Genomic DNA, 23,864 nt, shown 5'->3' on the forward strand with positions numbered 1-23,864 from the left:
ATTATCTAGTGAATGAATGATTTCATGATTTCTTGTGATTTTTATTCTCTAATTTATCTCATTCAGTCAATTTGTGGTGCAAGGAGATACATGTTAGTTGCAGGTTCTAGTTTGTGTTAGTTGATTTTAATTTCTTGAAGTTGTCAAAACTTGCTGTTTTCCTTCATGCATGCATTAAATTTATCCTTTTCTAGGAAATTTTTATGCATCTACATGTTTAGTTGAGTTGTGAAGCAATCAAGGTTATTTGTTGAAGGTTTTGTGAGTTAAGCAAGTTGCAGATCTTAGATAAGATATTTGGTGCATCACCTTCATTAGAATAGATTTTCATTACATGCAAGATTTTTATCCCTTTCTATCCCTTTTCTTATCGATAGTATTAACAAGAGATTCACCAAACAGGAAGCCACCCTTATCTCTAGAGATTCACCTTCATTTTGAGCAACCCACAGGCTCGAAGGTGTTTCCGTGTTTCACAAGACTGCTAGTTTTCAAACTTAGTATCATGGGTGCAAACCTCAGTGACAACAATTCCATGAAGAGACTATTCTTGATCGCATTATTACGTGGGATGATTTGATGAGCAGATATGGTGCACAATACCCTTTGGCTTGCGTTTTGGCAGGTATGATTGGTTGTTTTGTGATGCCTGATAGGGGACAATAGGGATTTCTATGTGGTTGGGGTAGAATGCTTGAGAGGTTGTTGACTCATCCAGTGAGATTGGGGTGGGGATCATTCTTACTCGCTCATATATATCATGAGATGCATGAGATTGTGTATCAGGAGGGGAAGAACATGACAACATGTGTTTTAGCTTTATAGATATGGGCATGGGCACATATCCTAGTATGCAGACCTATTGTAGATGATTCTAGAGAGGTGCACCAACCTATTGTATGTTGCTATTTAGGTTATGTTACTCAGCCCCACCTGAGCAAGAGTGACTATTGGAGGAGGCAGTTGGATGATCTAATTGTTGTAGTATGGAGACCGTATAGGTGTCTAGAGATGTGGGATAATTGGAGAGCGTAGAAGAAGGATATGTTCATGACTTGACCTCTTATTGGAAGATTGGTGTCTATCATTGAGCAATTTGTAGTATCTAGGGTGATGAGACAATATGGGAGAGCATAGAGTATATCCCAAGAGCTCACAACCTATGCTTGATATGGGGAGGAGGAGAGATGAGGATGGGCACCAAGATTGTCATATGCATTAAACATCCAAGATTTAGTGGGTTTATAGTTGTATAGATGGGATTATCTAGAGGATGTAGCAGATACGGGAGCATTGCCCTAGTATAGAGATTGGTTTCAGAGACATCCTTTTCCTTAGTTTACAGATCACGGAGAGCATGTGCGTCTTATAGAGGAGGCTGAGGATGATGAACCAACACAGGCATAGGTACTAGGTCAGGAATAAGGACGAGGGCAGGTACAGGGACAAAGAGTGAATGCACCTAGGAAAACAAGAGGTGATCCTAGTGCTCGTAGTTGCAGGGTACTAGCGAGAGGTAGACAACAACAGAGAGGGGAGGGTGGATCATTAGGAACTGTTGGGGCTGAGGCTAGTAGTGTTAGAGAAGTAGAGGTTGGAGGCGAGGAGGGGAGAGCAGCTCCTAGGTAGGTTAGGTAGTAGAGAGATGAGCAGGGGGGCATAGAGGGGGATGTTGGGAGAGAGAAGGGAGTACCAGACCTAGTATTGTCTTTGAGATCGAGGTTGAAAGGTTTGCAGTCATAGTTGATAGTGGCGCAGACGTAGCTTACAAAGCAAGATTGATAGCTTGTTGAGATTGGAGATGAGCATGATTGATAGGTTACAAATGTGAGAGAAAAGGGACATCAACAACTTACAGAGGTGAGAGCAGAGCGTGGTGCTCTTAAGTGAGAGGTTTTGCATCAGACGAGTCATGCAACTTATTATGTTGCAGCTTATAGTGTAGTGGTCCTAGTAGTACAACAGGTTTTTCCATATTCTCAGTATATGGCTCGATCTGAGGGAGCTAGGTGTAGTGCCCCGCCAGGAAACCCCGAAGGGATAAAGCTAGAACACTCAATTGGAGTGTAAATATATATATTTTTAAAAAATATATTCATAAGACACAATATTAAGATGCTTTGGAGTTATCTAATGCTTAGATAACATAGTGGAAGACTAAACGAACCTAAGGAGTTTTCCAACGTGATTACGTAACCTAACAGCTAACTCAACTCGTGACATTTGATCCAATTAAGCAGGATATATTAATTACATGTTATTACTTGAAACATGGATATAATTTGTTCAATGAATTAACATTATAGCAATTAGGAAGCATTCACCTAATATGTTTGAAGATGAGGCTAGCATGAGGAAATTTACCCATAGAAGTTAAAACATAGATCACATGTAGATTCATCCATTAAGTTTAAAAATGGTTAACATGATGAGTCCATCCATTTTAGTTACAATATAGCTATATAACGAAGTTTGTTTATTAAGGTTAAAATGTACATAACCAAATGGGTCCATCCATTATAGTTAAAATATAGTTAATAAGGTGAAATTCATTTATTTAGATGGAAATGTAAATAACCAATGAGTTCACCCATTATAGTTAAAGTATTGCTAAGAAGATGAAGTTCATTTATTAATGTTAAAATGTAAATAGCCAAATGAGTTCATCCATTGCAATTAAAAAAATATTGCCAAGAAGATGAAGTTCATTTATTAAGGTTAAAATGTAAATAGCATAATGAAGTTCGTCCATTAGGGTTAAAATATAAATAACTTGATGAGTACATACACTATAGTTAGAATGAAGCTAATATGATGAACTTCATTTATTAAGAGTAAAATGTAAATAACTAAATGAAGTTCATCCATTAGAATTACAATTTAGGTAATATGATGCATTCATCCAATAGTTGTTATCCATTCATTACATTCAAATATACATTAAACCCATGCCATGCATCTTGTTCCAAAATGCACTATAATTTCACCATAACTGATGGGATCTTTACATGCATACTTTTTTTTTTTTATTAACATTAATAGAACCCATTCCTTCATGATCCAATTTATTGCATTTTAGAGATGACTGCATACATGCATTACGATAAATCTCATCCAATCCACTTATACATTCTATCAAATTATCATCCATATATGCTAGCACTATCCATGGAACATGAGAGACAAAAGCATCACATAAGACATAAATGGTTTCGGAGTTCACCCCTAGAGGGCTACATCTCTGGGTTTGCTCAACTGCAAGACCCCTTTGATAATTAATGATAATTAACATAACAGAAACTTATTTATTTTAATTCCTCAATTACTAATGCGTAAATGGACACATTAAACTAAATTAAATACTTAAACTTGCTACAAACATAAATATAGCGATCCTTTTTAATTAATGATTAATCACCTAAAAGAAACCTATTTATTTTGATTTTTCAATTACTAATGCATAAATGAACACATTAAATAAAATTAAATACTTAGGATAGAGTACTCCATTTTACCACATGCAAGGCATGCAAACTGAGAAAGCCCACCAATCACATGACACACAAACCCAAATGAAAAAGGAACCCCGACGGACCACACACGACACTCACCTGATCATGGCTAAGGCAAGACGAGGGTTTTACGACCACCTAATCCAAATTCTAAGGATAAAGGAAGGATACCCCACCCTGTGAATCCTGATGGAGACGAACCTCGCACCTAGGCGGTACTGTGCCTGCAATCTCCTACAACCATGAGTCATGCAAGCATACATATATATACATATTCAATGAAGGCGTTAGCTCGAGATTTATAACAAGAATTAGGGAAAAAATTAAACTTACACAAGAATCGAAGTGAAAGCACAATAACAAGTATGCTCAATATTTGTATTATCTAATCTACAACATGACATCATGGTAAATCAACCATTCAAGAGGGCCACATAGGAAATCAACCAATGTCAAACCGGTTTTGCAAGGCTGACTAGGGTAGGGGCACTACATTCTCCCCCCAGGCTCCGACTTACTCTCGGAAGTCGCAAGGCTAGATGGAAAACATGCAACATGTATTAGCCCTGAAACTCATTTAACAATTATAAATTTGCACATATGAATCTTTCTGTAAATAAATGAAACATTATTGCTAAAACCTCTATGATTGTCATTATCCATAGGCAAGATACATCTAAAGCCATACACTTCTTTAAAATATTCTAGATGTTATCCACAATCATAGCAGAAAACAAGAATTTTCTTCCTTTCATTACACCCATCAAAGCATTAAAAGAGGTAAGCATCAATTACCATACTCATTCTACCAAGAAAGTCAAGAAAACATGCTATCATGATCAATCTCTTTTACCATTACATCTTGTTACAAAACTTTATCACATAGAACTAGCTTCAAATATAAATTTCTACAACCAAGTTAACTTTCAATAATTAAGAGAAACATAAATAACTCAATTGTTTACACTTTCCAGGCATAAAAGAACCTTTCCAATGACTATGTCCCATAACATAGTGATAAGTTAACACCATTTAATCCATGATTTCATATAATAACCATCCCCATAATTGGAATTGCACAACACAAAAAGCCACATGTGAGCATGTCTAATGCTCAGTCAAAGATAACATGCACGATCAACATCTCTATGCCTGATCTCAGAACAAATAACATGATCATAAATATCCAACATCTCACTCCAGAGCTTGATGGTGCTAGGGCACACCATGGTGGTGCTACCTTCCATACAAGACCCTCGTGAACATCCCTTGTTGTGTAAGGTGTTTAGCCTCCAAGAGATAGCCACAACTCATAGGTAGGTAGTGGATCCTAGCTGTCTCATAGCCTCACATACCCCCATCCTCAAGGTTCCCTACATCTATTTCCTCATATACACTCATCCAAGACCGTCTCCTACGTTCTTGGAGAGGAATTCACATTGCAACACAAGACAAGCATATGAAAACAATAAGGATAAACCAGTTTAGCCACCAAATTATAGAAGAATAAAGATAATAATCGTCAATTCCAACAGTAAGGCAAGAAAATAATTCCAGAATTTGCAACATCAAATCAAGTAAGCAAAAGATCACAAGATCGTGGCTAAACCTTCAAGGTCAAAATAAAATGAATTGCTGGCCCGCAAGGAAATAATAAATAAAAATATCATAAGTGCACATAACATCACTATGTGACTAGCATCTAGCCACCAATGAGGAAGGAGGGAACAATCGTCTAGCTATCACAGTAGCTCATCATGTGGTGTGGCCTAGTCTCACATTCGCATGGCATGGCATTGTGTACCTCAACATCACCCTGCATCACGTCGTCATGCAGCATGGCTCTACCCTATACCTATTGGTAGGCTGCATGGCAATGTCTACTACATCCCGCATCATGTCTCAGCACGGCATGGCAATACTCCAAGCGGAAAGGGCACGCAATGGACATATCCCACATGGTAGTGTACCTCATGGATAAGGGCATGCACAGGTCACACCCCACTTAGCGATGTACCTCTCAGGATACTCATCGTAAGCCAGAGGTATACATGCCTAAGGTCTACCCACAAGTCTACCAACACTAGTCAATTGGCAGTTCTTGTGAAAAATAACATGCCTCTCATGAAGACAAGGCAAAAGATGCTCCAATAAAACCCATCATTATGCTCAAATAAAGGATAGGAATAGGTTGGCACACATGAACCTCATAAATCAGTTCATCATAAGGGAAAGTATTGAGTACACCTATAATATAGTTTTATTATAGAACTATATTTTTCCTCAAAATAGGGAAGCTAAATTCACTTCGCGTCAACATTACTCGTACGCCATTCCATACTATTCAAGGAATGGTGACTTCTAATACTACCCCTTCACATACTGACTTATCAACAACCCGTGGGTTGGCACTCAGTAAGGGAAACAAATAAGCAACACCACAGAAATAGTATGGTCTCCCATACCCATAAGCAAACATATCCTCCATGGTTGATTACTTCACCATCCCATGGGCACACATAGCAACATGTGTTTCTTACAACACACAAGGAATAGCACCATTACTGGTTTAGTCACATTTACAGGGAGTACTTTCCAATGTGCTATCATCTACTCAAGAAGGGTTTTAACTATGTTTTCCACATGAATAACTGAGTAAAGTTTGTCCTAGATACATGTACGAAAATTCTTCTTAACCATTCAAAATTACATAAGGAAATAACATCATTCCGATCTCTTTTCTGAATTCATTAATCATTCACAACCACATTACTAATTATGCAAATTTCGTTATGAACCACAAGACTTTCATTTTTCCAAAAAAAAACCAAAATGCAAAAAAAAGTACAATTACACATGTTTTATAAACACTCTATTTAAATCAATGCGTTCTTAGTAGCATTTCTAAAAATCTTATAATTTTAGGCAAGGAGAAGGGAAAGAGAATTTTAAAATCAAACTATTTTCCTATGAATACACAAGATCAACAAGGTCACCCCATATACTCAGATATAAGTCTATCATTTTAGTTGTATGGTGTTCATTTCGCTATCTTTTTAGGAGGATGCCAAAACAACCTAACATGACATTTCCAATTATTATGGTTGCAATAGAATGTTCTAGTTTTCCGAACAAGAATTCAAGACAAACAATCTTTCGGTAATACAAGACCTCTTGAGAACACTCACTATTCTTAATTCAATACAATAATACATCAAAATCTGCAACCTAACATTGAAAATCAAAATACGACAAGAAGGTAAATGAGGAGCTATCAACTAAATAACACATATTAATGCATACACATCAAACAAGTCTTTCATTCGCACCTTCTAAACACAATAGGGCAATTATCTATGTCCAAAGGCAAGTTAAATGGAGCGTTGCTAAAATAGGTCCTAAATCAAACCGCTTTGCAGAAGCACATAAAACAATCTTTTGTGGAACACATTAACACACTCTCAAAGCTATTGTAACATGTTCCATTTTGATACTCCCCTTACAAACAAGATAATTCCACATAGCAACAATTTACATATTAACGTACATTACTTAAGATAGAATTTAATTACGTTAGACATATGGAGAATTCTTTAATGTCAAAATATAATTTTTTTTCTCAATAACCAATATTAACCTTCAAACCCAAGCCCTTTATAATCTAAAGACACATAAGCATTTTAAGGCTCACACAAGGGCTCAAGAAATCGCAACCTTTCTCTTGCAATAAGAGAACTCAAATAAGAGATAATTACCCATATCAAAACATTCTAATCTCTAGAGAGAGAGAGGAGTAAGGGTCATAATCATTCAATTTACTACATAATAAGCATTTAATATTGTCCATACTAGTCCTTCAAGTGGACAACACTAAGATAGATCATAACCATAACAAGCACATTTCATACTCTTAGATTCAAGACAACACCAACCAACCCAGATGGGCTAGTCACAAGAGTAAAACAAATCAAGAACGAAGGTACATACAACTCTCTTTCAGAACATGAGTGATTGTAGACCAAGACATTAATAAGTAAACAAAGCACATACAATCACTCCAAAGCACCCACATCAAGAGGGTGAAAATGGGGTGTGAACACACATGTTACACACAAGTAGGGTCTGTTCAATCACACTCACACAACAAGGAGGACAAGCATACAACATAAGGTAGATACACCTCACACCAACTAAGGGCACAAAAGAAACCAAAGATCCTAGTGTTGCAACATCGGCTCTGATACCAAATGTAATGCCCCGCTAGGAAACCCTGAAGGGATAAAGCTAAAACACTCAAATGGAGTGTAAATATATATATATATATTTTTTTTAATAATATATTCATAAGACACAACATTAAGATGCATTGGAGTTATCTAACACTTATATAACATAGCGGAAGACTAAATGAACCTAAGGAGTTTCCCAATGTGATTACGTAACCTAACACCTAACTCAACTCACAACATCTGATCCAATTAAGCAAGAAATCTTAATTACATGTTATTACTTGAAACATGGATATAATTTGTTCAGTGAATTAATATTATAGCAATTAGGAAGCGTTCACCTAATATGGTTGAAGATGAGGCTAGCATGAGGAAATTTATCCATAGAAGTTAAAACATAGATCACATGTAGATTCATCCATTAAGGTTAAAATATGGTTAACTTGATGAGTCCATCCATTTTAGTTACAATATAGCTATATAACGAAGTTCGTTTATTAAGGTTAAAATGTACATAACCAAATGGGTCCATCCATTATAGTTAAAATATAGTTAATAAGGTGAAGTTCATTCATTTAGATGGAAATGTAAATAACCAATGAGTTCACCCATTATAGTTAAAGTATTGCTAAGAAGATGAAGTTCATTTATTAAGGTTCAAATGTAAATAGACAAATGAGTTCATCCATTGCAGTTAAAAAAATATAGCTAAGAAGATGAAGTTCATTTATTAAGGTTAAAATGTAAATAGCATAATGAAGTTCATCCATTAGGGTTAAAATATAAATAACTTGGTGAATACATCCATTATAGTTAGAATGAAGCTAATATGATGAAGTTCATTTATTAAGAGTAAAATGTAAATAACTAAATGAAGTTCATCCATTAGAATTACAATTTAGGTAATATGATGCGTTCATCCAATAGTTGTTATCCATTCATTACGTTCAATTATACATTAAACCCATGCCATACATCTTGTTCCAAAATGCACTATAATTTCACCATAACTGATGGGATCTTCATACATACTTTTTTTTTTTATTAACATTAACAGAACCCATTCCTTCATGATCCAATTTATTGCATTTTAGAGACGACTGCATACATGCATTACGATAAATCTCATCCAATCCACTTATACATTCTATCAAATTATCATCCATACATGCTAGCACTATCCATGGAACATGAGAGACAAAAGCATCACATAACACATAAATGATCTCAGAGTTCAACCCTAGAGGGATACATCTCTAGGTCTACTCAACTGCAAGACCCCTCTAATAATTAAATAAGTTATAGTTACGTAAGGTTCATGTCATTTACATTCCTGCCCTTTTAGGTGAACACAACCAATATACAAATGACCACTTCGGTCAATAAATCCTAAATGATCCCTACATAGAAATGGATCCAACTAAGAATATTAAAAGCTAATACAAAGGTTCATTGCCTGACAGTACTCTAACTAGGAGCCTGACCATCCTAGGGCCAACCACAACTCAGCCAGGATAAACAAACATAACAGGGTCCTCCAAACAAACCTATCAAGGCCTTGCCATTACTTATAAAAGCGAATATATAAATTAAACTTGCCATATTTCCATTTGTCCTTATCACAAAACTGAGAAAGAACATAACTAAACCATTTATTTTACTAAAAGAGGATATCCTTAACTCATCAATTTTCCAATCGATGCATTATTAAATTTCTGATAATTCTATTAGCATATCATTTAAGTTTTCAGAATATCCAATGATGAACATTTTGTTTTTCAATTACTTACATATTTTAGCAATCTATTTCTAAAGTTCTCAGATGACCTATATCATTCAGATCGAAAAAACATAATATGTTCCTGAATAAGGTATTATTTAAAAATCATCCATTAATAAATATATTTTTTTTTCAACAATCTCCCAATTAAAATAATATTCTATCCTCTTCCCAACAACGATACTTCCCCATTAATACTGCTACCAAAATTGAATATTAACTAATATATATTTATAATCCCATGATTAATAAAATATACACAATTAATAATTAATAATACCCAATAATCCCATTTAAATATTAATTAATATACATATATATTAATCTTCATCAATAAAATATATATTAATAATAACATTTAATAATGTTCAAATTTCAAATTTATTATTAATTAATATATATATTAATCTTCATTAATTAATATATATATTATTAATAATTAATAATTAAGTAAAAACTATATTAAAGAAAGAAATTTATAAAAATAAAAAATAAAATAAAAAACACTTTTATTAAAAACAAAATTTAAAACTTTATTTTTTTACACAAAAAAAACTTTTAAATTCCCCCCCCCCTCCCATGGGGAAACCCACGGACCCTACCAAGTGGGAACCATGTGGTCCCCTCTCCCTTTAGGAAGGGATTGTGGGGGCCATGACATGGTCTCCTCGCAACCAAGGCTGCGTGGAGACCCTGCCATGGTCTCCACACCATGGTTCTCCCCATGGCTTGGGGAAGCCACGGCTCTCCCCAGCCATGGGTCGAGACCATGGCTCTCCCCACGCTGCCCCAACAAAAAATAATGCACAAAAAAATAATTTGCAGTTTATATATATTTTTTTGAGTTCTAATATTATTTAAAAAAAACAAATAAACTCAAACCCCAGTTGCTGGGTACACAACAACAACATATATATTTTTTTTTGACAATACTCAGAAATTTTCTGAGAACAAAATGGGGGTATTTTCTAGAATAGTAGAAGACCAGCATAATAATATCCCTTTTTAAAAAAAAAAAAAACACTAGAAAAGCCCAAATAAAATACAAGTAAACTAAAACCCCCAAATAAAAAAAAACAAGACTCAGAAATTCTCTAAGACACACAGAAAATGGATTCAACCATTTTTAAACAAGCATTTTCATTTCTAGGCAACTAAAATTTACAATCTTTCCCACAATACAAAACTAATTTAACCATTTTTCCATAGTACAAAACAATGCATACCCATTTTTTTAAAGCTGAAACTCAAATCTGAGGACATTCATGGCTTTTTTTTTTTTTTTTTAAACTAGCATTTCATGAAGAACAACCAAACACCATTTTTGATTTAACAACGAAATAAAAAGGTAAACATGAATCCTACCTCCTTTAGCATTCCTGACAAGATTTTGAAGAAGAGCCCCAACCTGCAATTGTAGAAAAATCCATCATTTTCCAAAATCCCCAAATTTCTCCATCCAAAAATATTTTGCCCCCAAAAATTCAACAACCCCCAAAAAATTTTCCAACCTAGGTTAAAAGAATGAAATTTTGACCTAATTTTCTAATTTCGAATTTAAGCACTTTTTAAATAAAAAATGAAAATAATCATTCTTTTCAACTATTCAAATAATCTAACTTGCTTTTCTAATTAAAATTAGAATGCTTCTCTCTCATTTAATTTTAATTTTCTCAATATTAACTAAGCTAACATTTATATTTCACAATATTGACGAAGATAAATATTTTAATTTAAATTAATTCCCAAAATCAATCTTTCACACTATATCAAATATACACATAAATTAAACTTGTTTTTCTAATAAAAATTGATTTTCTTAAATAAGTAAAATTAACCTTTCTTTTCCAAAATGCAAAAGAGATTGAATTATTTCTATTTCAAATAACTTTAAATCTTTCCTTTTTAAAACACATAAACTAATTAAATTTGTTATTTAAAATTAACCATTAAATTAAACTCACAACAAACATAAATAAAGCGATCTTTTTTTTAATTAATGATTATTCACATAAAAGAAACTTATTTATTTTAATTCTTCAATTACTAATGCGTAAATGGACACATTAAACTAAATTAAATACTTAAACTTGCTACAAACATAAATATAGCGATCCTTTTTAATTAATGATTAATCACCTAAAAGAAACCTAGTTATTTTGATTTTTCAATTACTAATGCATAAATGAACACATTAAATCAAATTAAATACTTAGGATAAAGTACTCCATTTTACCACACGCAAGGCATGCAAACCAAGAAAGCCCACCAATCACATGACACACAAACCCAAACAAAAAAGGAACCCCAACAGACCACACATGACGCCCACCTGATCATGGCTAAGGCAAGAGGAGGGTTTTACGACCACCTAATCCAAATTCTAAAGATAAAGGAGGTATACCCCATGTGTGTGAAAAAGTGAACCTGTAGCTGCAAGCACAACACTTCAATTAAGTCATTATATGCATGGTTAGTAATCAATAATCAATAAGAAATAAACCATAGCAAAGCGGCCAATTGCCTTCTAAAAGATGTGAGTATAAGATTGCTCTCATATTTTTATAAGCAATACCAGTGACTAGAATACACCAAGACAAAGGATTTAATCTATATGATATTAAGCTATATGGATGCAAGATGGATGAATAATTCAAGCAATAATAATCAATTCAAGCAACAATGGATGCAAGCAATAATGGATGTAAAATGGATGCAAATAATCTAAAAAGCACAATAATCTTCAATGACTCCAGAGAGAAATTAGCGTGATAATAATCTCCAAGCGTGTTCTCAAAAATCTCTGGGGTGAATTGGAATGAGAGCTGAAGACTGAATTTATAGAGAATCACAAGACATAAAGCTCAATTTAAGATTAATTGAAATAATTGAGAAATCAGATTCAATTAACCTTGAGATAGATTCCAATTATAGTTTAATTGAAATGCATTCAAATTAGAAGTCCAAGTTGCATTGGAAAATAATAATAAATTAATTCCATGCATATAGGATAAAAATAGATAATTCTTTAATTTATTCAAGAAAAAGGTCTTTTCAATGCAACTAAACTTCTTTTTCTGAAAAGCTTTGAGTTCCAATTTTAAAGGAATAATTCAATAATTCAATTAAATTGCTTTTCTGATTTCAAGTTCTAAATTTAGAAAAAGAAATAATATCTCAAGTTTGATTTCTCTCTCAATTCAATTCTTTTTTTGTTTTATTTTCAATTCAACTCTTTGTAATAAATTAATTCATCTTTTGTAATAAATTAATCCTTTTTGCACGATTGAATGGCAAATTTATTAATTAATTAAATATGCAAGGATATTTAATAAATTAAAATGGGATAATTGATCAAAATGATATGCTTGGAAATAATTTGATTAACTAAATAAATATTTAATTAATATTGAGTAGTTGATTTACCATGTGATTTTTGATAATTAAAGAATTAATAATGTGCTCAAGATTAATTTAATTGCCTTTGGTTAGGACCTTGGTGATGTTGTCAAGATTAGGGGCCCATGGTTTAGATGACCAATTTTAGGGTATTACATTTGCCCCTCTTTGAATTAATGTACGAGCAGCGCGTTGGTTCAAAGAATGTGTGATGTCTAGGAGATGCCAGTTTTGAACTTGATTGATCACAAACTAGATAAAAAGAAAGGTGTTTAGCTTAACTCAAAGTGACAAAGCTGAATGAAGTCTGATTAAAGTGATACCAATCCCGAACTTGATTGAACTAAGGAATGATAGAAAATAAAGATACCGAACTTGAACTTGATTGATCAAGAAATGGATCTTACTGATCTAGAACTTGATTGATCTTAGATGTAGTTAGTGATGATAAAAATTGATCTTGAACTTGATTGATCAAGACACAATGAGCGAAGAATGAACCGTCCAACTTGATCAAGAAATGAACACTAAACACCTGCTTAGATTAAGTGTGATCAAAGAAACTCTTGAAACTTTTGATTGAGCTTTAAACAAATAATCAGTTTGATTTGAAGCGATGAAACTGATTAATGTTAAGAGATTAATTCAGATGAAAGACAAATATCAGCTTGATGTGAAGCGATGAAACTGAAATGCCCCTAGTGATTGATTCAATTCAGATGATCGAGAGATCTCAGCTTGATGTGAAGCGATGAAGCTGAGATGCCCCTTAGCAATAAGAATTGATTTACTTTAATTGAAAATATTTTGCTCGACTTTTGATGAAGATTTGAAAAATTATCTCGACATTAAAGATGTAGGTCATAAGGTCATGAGTATGCCCCCTCGGGAGCGAAATCGAAAGATAGTGAGAGATTTTAGGCAATTTTGAGCAATGATAAGTTATGTGAGCACAAATTGAATTGAGCGCAAATTGAAGAAAAAGTGAGCATTTGATGAAAAGAGTGCTAAGTGGTCCAAAATCTAAAATTGACTAGCAAGATGATCTCAAATTTTGATTTTGATCCCGAAAATGGAATCAGAGCAAGCAAATTAGCTAAGTGTACAATTTTCATAACCATCAGAGCAAGTTGAAAAATTAGGTCTTTGGCTATATATGGGACAAAAGTGTCATTTTCAATTCATTTTAACCCTCAAAGTTTGAAAATTTGAAAAACCCTTCTGCAAAGAAAATGGTGGTCCCTACTTGTTAGTATCTATTTGAGCGCCAGAGACGTCATAATCGACCCCAAAACTATGAGCTAGTGGTAAGTGATCGATCTTAAGCTTGTTTATGTTTCCAGTTTTGAATTTTTTTGTTCATTTTTCACGTTTTTCATGGGTTTTGGGTCGGGCATCACGTTTTATCGTGCAAGACAGGATCCTTTGTATCCCTTTTGCTGGGGATAAGGTGGATTATGATACTACATTGTTACTTGGACTACAGGCTCTTAGGAACGTATTCAGGGATCCTGATATCTTGACTCGTTCCATGAGTTGGGATATATTGATGAGCAAGTATAGTGAGGAGTATCCACTGGCATGTGTCCTAGTAGGTTTCATTAGTTGCTTTTTGATGCCAGATAGAGGGCAACAGGGTTTCCAGAGTGGATGGGGACGGATGTTGGAGAGGTTGATAGAGACCCCTCAGAGACTTGGTTGGGGCTCTTGTTTATTAGCCCACATGTATCGGTAGATGCATGAGATTATTTACAGAGATGGGCAGAGCATGGATGCAAGGGTGTACATTTTACAGGTGTGGACTTGGGAGCACCTTCCCATTTGTCGGCCGATTGTAGATGACAGTAGAGAGCTAGGGAAGCCGATCATTTATAGGTATGTCAGATATATTACGTAGCCCCATCTAGGAAAGACAAACTTCTGGCGATGGCAGCTTGATGATCTGATAGCTGTCATATGGAGACCATACAGGGGGTTGGAGTCATGGGATGACTGGCGGGTGGTTTGGAGAGACCTTTTTGTTAAACACCCACTGATTGGGAGGTCACAGACTGTTGTGGAGTGATTCGTCATTTCATGAGTGATGAGGCAGTATGACCAGCCTTAGGGGATCTCTCAGGAGTATATAGTGTATGCTCGATACACTGATGAGGAGAGATAGGGATGGTCACCTAGGCTATCCTATGCTTTAGCGATGCAGGAGCTGACAGGTTTACATCGCCTGAGGTGGGATTACCTGGATGATATAGTAGATGTGGGGGTATTGTCCTAGTATAGGAATTACTTTCAGCAACATCCATTCCCTCAGTTTACAGATCCAGGAGAGAAGGCTCCTGATATTGAGGATGTGGAGGATGATGCCCCGACACTGGCACAGGGACAGGGCCAGAGGTAGGGCCACAAGCAAGGACAGGCATAGAGATCAGAGGCTCCATGATGGACTGATGGTGATCTTGGTGCTAGCAGTAGTGGGGTGCAAGCTGATGTTGGACAACAGAGGGGTGAGGGTGGATCCCTTGGGAGAGTAGGCATGAGGTTGGGTGGTGGAAAGGAGGAGAGAGAAACTTCAAGGTAGTTCCAGCAGTGGCAGGATGAGCAGGGTGGAGCCACAGGTGGAGATGGTGGCGGAGAGCCTGCGAGAGAGTAGGGGGCTGACATAGGATGGTCGATGAGAGAACATCTTGCAGAGCTCCAGTCATAGTTGACAGTGGCTCAGACTTAGCTGGCGGAGTGAGACCGATAGCTGGTCAAGGTTAGGGCCAAGCTTGATCGCCATATCACAGCATTGAGAGTAGAGTCAAGAGAAAAGATAGAGTCTCTACGACAAGAGGTGCTTCTCTAGAGCAGTAGGGCTGCATATTATGTGGTGGCATATAGTGTCGGAGTTCTTGTTGCATAGCAGGTGCAACCCTATTCGCAGTATATGGCTAGATCATAGGGAGCTCAGGCACCGCGCTAGGATCCCCGGTATCAGGCTCCTCCTCCTCCACCAGGCAATGAGGGAGAGGGCGCCAGCTAGATGATTAGTTTTTTTGTAGCTCAGATATATATTTTTTTTTGTAGACACACCCATTTTTTGTAGCCTATACGATTCTTACTCCGATGGGAGTTTGTATATGTCATTGGACATCATTTTGTACCCTTAGACTTGACATGATATATATACGAGATCTATTTTGACTTTATTGTACTTGTGTCAATCGACTATGAGATGTTTCTATATGCTTTATTCTATATGTATGCATTTATTTCAGCATGAATGTATGTAATGCAAATGAATATGGATGTCTATGTTTTGGTTTCTTTTCATTTGAAAATAAATAAATGAAAATGAGTAATGAGTAATGAGTAATGAGTAATGCAATTTTTTTGTTTTTTTTATGCAATAAGATCAATGTAAATGAATAATAATGAAATAAATGAATCTATATAATATGTTATGTATGCAGCTAAACATCTCAAAACACAAGTACTCAATCAAAGAAATAATGATAAATAGACCACTTAGTGTAAGAAATGATGATGCTTTTAGCTCTCATTCAGAAGATAAAGAGATTATTACTATACCGAAATCACTTTAGAATCACAAAAATGCAAAATGATATGCAAAATGCAACCTAAACCTAGTCACTAGATTTAAAATACTTAAGATTCATCACTGAGCATAACGAACACAACAGGTAGGTTAGAGTTCCTTTCTTTTTCAATGTGCAATTTTAATTATCTTGTCCGCAATGACCCTTTTTTCATTCATATCCTTGGATAGAATTCGTAGGGACCATGATTGTATCATAAAGAAATTCCCTCAAAACAAACAAAAAAATGATATGGACCTCCTTGTAGCATACAAATAAGTGGAATCAAGGTATGTGAGGTGATTTCAACTTAATGTGAAGGCTCTTATCATAGACACCCAGCTAATTTATATGTTTCCAGATCATCAGGATCATTCCTACAAGAAGAAAACAAATAAAATATTATGCCCCCAATCCTTGCACCTCTTAGTCACAATAGACTTCCTTGAGTTACTCAGAGGGATAATAATCGAAAACCAATATAAAAGACAACACACAAAGGAAATTTTCATTCATAGCTCAAACTGTTTAGTAATTGTTTTTCGTCATGTTGTTTTGCTTGTTAACTCAGTGATAAAAACTCTGTAGTAGTCAAGAGATAGGTGACTGACTCAGAGTGGATGACCAAGTTTCACTGACGGAAGAATGACTTGGTTAACACTTCGTAGGATATGTAATGTGCTCTGTCGAGTAACCTAAGACTAGGACGTTGATCAGTTTCAAATCATGAGAGTTCCAATGAACCAAGATGTCACAAAAGTGACTGAAAATATGTACAAGCGAAAGCAAAAGATGCTTGAAAGTGGGAAATGCCAACATTGCATTGATAGATGGAACATTTGAGTACAAGAGGCGCCTGTTTGCTAGGTTTTCACCTACTTGGTAGAGATTCATCATTTTTTTTTTACCAAGGTGCCTGTTTACCAAGTTTTCACCAGGGCAATTTCTCTCTTTTTATATTTTTTCTTTCTTTTCTCTTTTTTCTTTTTTTTTTGATTTCTTCGGGACTTTTTCTGAATTTTAGGATTTTTTTCAGGACTTTTTCCAATTGTACAAGTTTGCTGGAGCAGAGAGTGCTAAGCGAAGAATTTCTTCAAGTGGATGGTATTAATCAGTTCATGGAGTTGTTCTCCTTTCAAGTTTGAGAGTTGATAGGAACCAGAGCTGAATACTGCAGTAACAATGTAGGGGCCCAGCTAGTTGGGTTCAAACTTCCCTTTATTATCACGAAATTGTTGATTTTTTGGATTTTCTCTCAGAACTAGGTCACCAAATTGAAATTCTCTTTGTTGAACCTTCTTGTTATATCCTTTGGACATTCTCTTTTGATACACTCTGAGATAGTCAAACGCCACTTGCCGACGCTCATCCAGCAATTCAATTTCTTGCAATTTGGATATTCTATGATCTTCATCAGTGACAAGACCTTGCAAAGAAACTCTGAGAGATGGTATTTCTACTTCAATAGGTAATACTGCTTTAGACCCATACACCAAAGAAAAAGGTGTAGCCCCAGTAGGTGTTCTAATACCGGTTCTATAAGCCCATAGTGTAGGGTTGAGCTACAGATGCCAATCCTTCCCAGACTTGTTCACTGTTCTATGCAAAATAGTCAGTAGGTTTTTGTTAGATGCCTCAGCTTGTCCATTACCTTGAGGGTAATATACTGATGACCAGTGTTGCTTTATTTTGAATTTCTCACAAAGCTCATCCAGATCTTTATTCTTGAATTGTCCTCCATTATCAGTCACGATGGACAAAGGTATCCCATACCTGCAAATTATATAGTTTAGGATGAACAAGGTGACTTGTTTACCAGTTGCTTTGATGAGCAGAACTACCTCTACCCACTTGGTGAAATACTCAATGGCAGTTATGATGAATTTATGTCTGTTGGATGAAGCTAGATATATTTGACCAATGAGATCAAAGGCCCATTGCTTAAAAGGCCAGTGTGTTATAAATGGTATGAGGTCCCTTGCCGGGGCATGTATGAGATTTCCATGAAGCTAACATTTCTCACAAGTCTTAGTAAATTTAATGGCATCTTTTTCCATATCTGGCCAGTAATAGCCAGCCCATAATAGTTTCTGAGCTAAAGTAAAACAATTCAAATGAGATCCACAAATACCTTCATGGACTTCCGATAATGCACGTTTAGATTCTTCAGTTTCTAGACATCTAAGCAATGTATCGTCCAAACCTTGTCTAAATAAATCATTAGCTATGATAACATACCACGAAGTATTTTGAGTTAGGTTTCTTTTCTCATTATGAGTAAGGTTTTCAGGGATAATTTGATCACATAAATAGGAATAGATGTGACTGTATCGAGATGAGTCATGTCCAATAATAGAACAGACTATTTGGGTCTCAGGAGAATCATAAGCAGGATAATATAACTCTTCCACTAGGAAATCAAAGCAAAAATTGGACTCCCGTAGCTCAGGTATAGATGCCAAGGTAGCCATAAATCTGCTGCTCTATTCGCTGATCTAGGAATCTATTGGAATGATACAAAAACAAAGTACTTCTTGAGATTGTCCACCATCCTCTTGTAAGGAATCAATTTCTCATCTTGATTCTGATATGTATCATTGATCTAATTGATAACTAGCTGAGAATCTCCATAGATATGTAATTTAGCAACCTTCCATTCAATAGCTAGTTTTATTCCATTCACCAAAGCTTCATATTCTACAATGTTGTTTGTGCAAGGGAATAGAATCTTATAAGACTTTGGGATTGAATACTTTGAGGAGTAATGAATAATATGCCAGCACCTAAACCATTTTGAGTAAAGGAACCATCGAAGAACATCTTCTAGGGTTGTTGAGTAAGATGCATTATTGATTCATCTAGGAACTCGATGTGTAGTGGTTGAGTATCCTCAAGTGGAGCTTCAGCAAGTTGATCAACAATTACCTGTCTTTTTATGGCTTTGCATTCCACATATTCAATGTCAAACTCTGTAAGGATCATTACCCACTTTGCCAATCTTCCGGTGAGTGTTGCTTTATTAAGAAGATACTTGAGTGGATCGATTTTGGCCACCAACTTGACTGAATGTGCTAGCATATAGTGCCTTAGTTTCTATGATGCAAAGACTAATGCCAAGCATGCTTTTTCTATTATACTGTAGCTCATTTCATAAGACACCAATGTCCTACTAGTGTAATAAATAGCTCGTTCTTTTTTGTTGTCATCCTGTTGCGCCAAAAGTGCCCCCAGTGATGAATCGATTGCTGATATATATAAGATTAGTGGCTCACCCAGAATAGGTGGCATCAATATCAGTGGATTAGATAGGTACTCTTTTATTTGCTGAAGATGTTGTTCACACTGTTGATCCCAGTTGTATATTATTCCTTTTCTCAATACTTTTGTAAAAGGTTGAGCCTTGTCTTCTAGTCAAGAAATGAATCTTCTAATGGATTGGAGATGTCCCTGTAGACTTCTCATTTGACTAATGTTCTTTGGAGGTGGCATTTCCATTATAGCTTGGACCTTCTCAGGATCAAACTTGATGCCCTTCTTTGAAATGATGTAGCTAAGTAGTTTACCAGATGTCACTCTGATTGCACATTTCTTTGGATTTAATTAGAGCTTGAATTTTTCCATTCTGTCAAGTACAAGACCTAACTCTTGAATATGCATTGATCTTTTCATAGTCTTCACTAAGGTGTCATCAACATAATCTTCCATATTCTTATGCATCATGTCATGAAACATAGTTGTAATTGCTCTTTGATAGGTCACTCCTATGTTCTTTAACCCAAATGGCATGACATTCCAGCAAAAGGTTCCCCACGCACAGGTGAAAGCTATAATTTCTTGATCTCTAGGAGCGATTTTAATCTGATTTTAGCCTAGAAAATACATCCATTAGTGAGTACATCTCATACCCAGCTATCATGTTGACTATCATATCAATATTTAGCAATGGAAAGTCATCTTTCGGACATGCTTTGTTGAGATCTCTAAAATCTGTACAAACTCTAATAGATTTATCTACCTTCGACATAGGCACTATGTTGGAAATCCATTCAGCATAATCTATTGCTTTGATAAATCCAGCTTTAAGAAGTTTCTCTAGTTCAACTTTGACCAATAGTACTACATGTGGGTGCATCTTACGAATTTTTTGTTTAACTGGTTTTACCCCTGATGTGATTGAGAGATGGTGCATAATGAGATCGGGATCCAAGCCTGGCATATTAGAGTACGTCCATGCAAAGTTTATTTTCTTCTCTAAGAATAGCTGAGTGAAATCCTTCAATTCCTCTACTGATAGTGATTGAGCTACGTGAATAATTTGTGGTGTCTCTTGATTCTTGATATTCACTGGTTGAGTTGGCTCGATCAATATGGAAGACCGCTCTTAAAAATGATTGGGCGGAATACCAAGTATCTCACCTTCAAGCACCTCAAAGAGGTTTTCACCTTTAGGTACATCCTTTATTTTCTCTTTTTTAGATTCTGACACCGCCACAATATGGTTTTCGCCATCAGATCTTTTATTTTTATTTTTCTTGTTTTTGCGACTAAGATACTTGATATCCTCTTCAACCATATTTTCACTATGTTCACTGGTGGAAGAGTTTATAGGTTCGACTGCATTGAGATAATAGGATAATGTATAGTCATTGGCAAAAGTAGGTATATCCATGGGTTGATTCTATAAATTACAGTCAATCAATTCAGGATGTACTAAGGACAAATTTTGGATAGGTTCAAGAGCATTCATGGTATTGTTATCATAGTTGTGGATCAAAAATTCAAGTTCCAGAATGATACCTTGCGTAAGTGTCTTGAAACCAGGAAGAGTCAGATCATGATTATTAAAGTTCACGTTAATATTTAATCAATCTAATCCAATAGACATACTTGTAACGTCGTTTACTACGCCAGACTAGACATCATATCATGGTTTAACAACAATAAGACTAGTAGGCAACTTTTCATTGTTTGTATCAGATGATTCAAAATTTGAGGCTGAGTGGGTATCATCATGAACAGGACTGTCATCAGAGTCATTAGAGTCATCAGAGTCATTGGATGAAGTTTCCAAGTCTCTTTCAAGTGATTTAGTAAGCATATGTATGGTATCAATACTAACATCTTTAATGTTACAAGTTCCTTCATATTGTGGTTCATTTGTCATTTGTATCAGACACACCTGTTGACATGATCTCATTATTTTTGTGATTTTTTGTCATCTACTCCATTTAGCTTCTTCTGGACTGATGACTGGTTCTTGTTCTGTAGCTTCAAACTCTTCCTGTGTAGTACTATAACTGATTTGTTCTGTTTTAGGATAAGGGCACATAGATGAGAAGCTTTCTGGTATTCTTCCTTCTTTCAATCCTTGTTCATTATTTGCTTGCCTATTTTATCTAATTTCTTGTATTTCCTTCTCTAGTTTTATGTGCATCAACTCTTGAGTATCATCTATGACACCACTAGATTCTTTTGGAGTTTCTGTAGTGGATGTGTCTGAAAGATAGTCAGGACCCCATTCATACTCGTTTGAATCAGTTTCTGAATCATCTACTTGTTGCCTACCAGTATATGTGACTGGAACTTTTAATGGTGCAAACAATTCTCTAATTCTTACGACTTCATCTCTTATATCCTCAGGAACCTCAACTTCTTGTATTATCGTAGCTGATACCATCGAAGCTTGAGCACTGACTATTTCTTTTTTCTCGACTGTTGATTCCTCTTTCTCTTTTCTACACTCTACTTTTGTTTGTTTAGTGTCTACTTCATGTAATGTTAAAGGCGATATCTTTTTCAAGCACTTAGACTTAGAAACATGTTTTTGTTCTGATGTCTTTTTTAGATTGTATCCCAGTCCAGCCTTATCATGTGTGAATTTGGTTTGTAGCTGAATTGGTTCAGTAATACCTTCTTTTTGTATGCCCAAAGGACCAGTATCTTGGCAATATAGCATTATAACAAACAATGAAAGATTGCTTGCATTTCAATAAGGATATTGAGAAGGTTGCTGATGATTATGGATATAACTGATTAAAGATGTTTACTATCTTGATATTATTATTTTGTCATTGATGTCAAGAAATTGATTTTCTAATTCAGTATGATGTTGCCATATCTTGAGAAGTATGATTTAAAAGAGTATAAAGATGTCGGTAAAAGACATAGGAAAGAATATGATGAATAAGGGAATGAATAAGGTATTCAATGGGAAACTACTACCAAGTTAGACAATGATGAGATCATGATGTTTATATTGTTTTAACATCATACATATGTTGTAAATTGTAAGAATAATACTATACTATGTTACCAAGCAAAGAACCTAGTTGGTAAACCCTAAGGAACCTAGTCGGTAAACCCTAAGGTTATCGCTATTGGTTAATGAAGGCGGTATGTCTACCGAGTGAAGTTTAGTATTCACTGAGTTATAACTGAGTTGCTATCAAGTTGTAACTAAGCTATAATAGAATACATTAAATGTTTGCATGCAATATTTAATGAAGGAAGCTGATGAGCTGGAACTGATTAAATGATTGGTGAGTCATGGATGAAGTTTGTTAATGAATCTAAGGCAATGGAAAGTCAGCATGAAGATCTACAACACAGATTGAACCGCAATACCCTGGCACAAGTTCCAAGAAATGTATGCAAGTTCCAAGGTAGGGTAAAACACTTTCAGATCGAAAGATGCATTGAACCTAGAAAAGATTGAAGATCTCATGGCTATGATTGATCATGGGAAATGTGATCAAGGAGATTAAGCGGTTACCTAATTGTTTATAAATAGGAAATTGTTGATAAACAATGTATGCAGGCAAGTGTATGCACAAGGATGCTACATGGTGATTACCGAGCACAGAAGCTTGAAGACTGTTTGAATAATAGAGTATAGAAGCCCAACAAATAGAAAAGATTAGTTCTATGTCTAGATTGTATTGAACAAATAGGAATCTGCTTTAGCATTTTAGATGTGAAGTTGTAGACAGATTTTTATTATTGTTATTTTGTGAAAGTGATAGAAAATCTCTTAACTGAGTGGACTTAACAGTCTTATTTGTAAAACCCTCTAGCAAGGTGACATTCTAATTGAGTGTTTGAAATCCTTTAACAAGGTCACTCCTAACAAGGTGAAGATCCTAACAGATCTGAGGGAAATCCCTTAACTGGGTCACATCTAGCAATGTGTTTGTAATCTTTAACAAGATTTGCTTTTAACCGAGCATACTCTAGAAGAGTATATTTCTTAGTGGGTCCGAAATCCCATAGTGGTTTTTCCCTATTTGGGTTTCCACGTTAAATCTAGTGTTATGTGGTTTATGATGCTTTTGAGTTTGCATGTTTAACAATTTTGGTTATATTACTGATA

This window comes from Cryptomeria japonica, chromosome 6 (genome assembly GCF_030272615.1).
Source record: "Cryptomeria japonica chromosome 6, Sugi_1.0, whole genome shotgun sequence".
Lineage (NCBI taxonomy): Eukaryota > Viridiplantae > Streptophyta > Pinopsida > Cupressales > Cupressaceae > Cryptomeria > Cryptomeria japonica.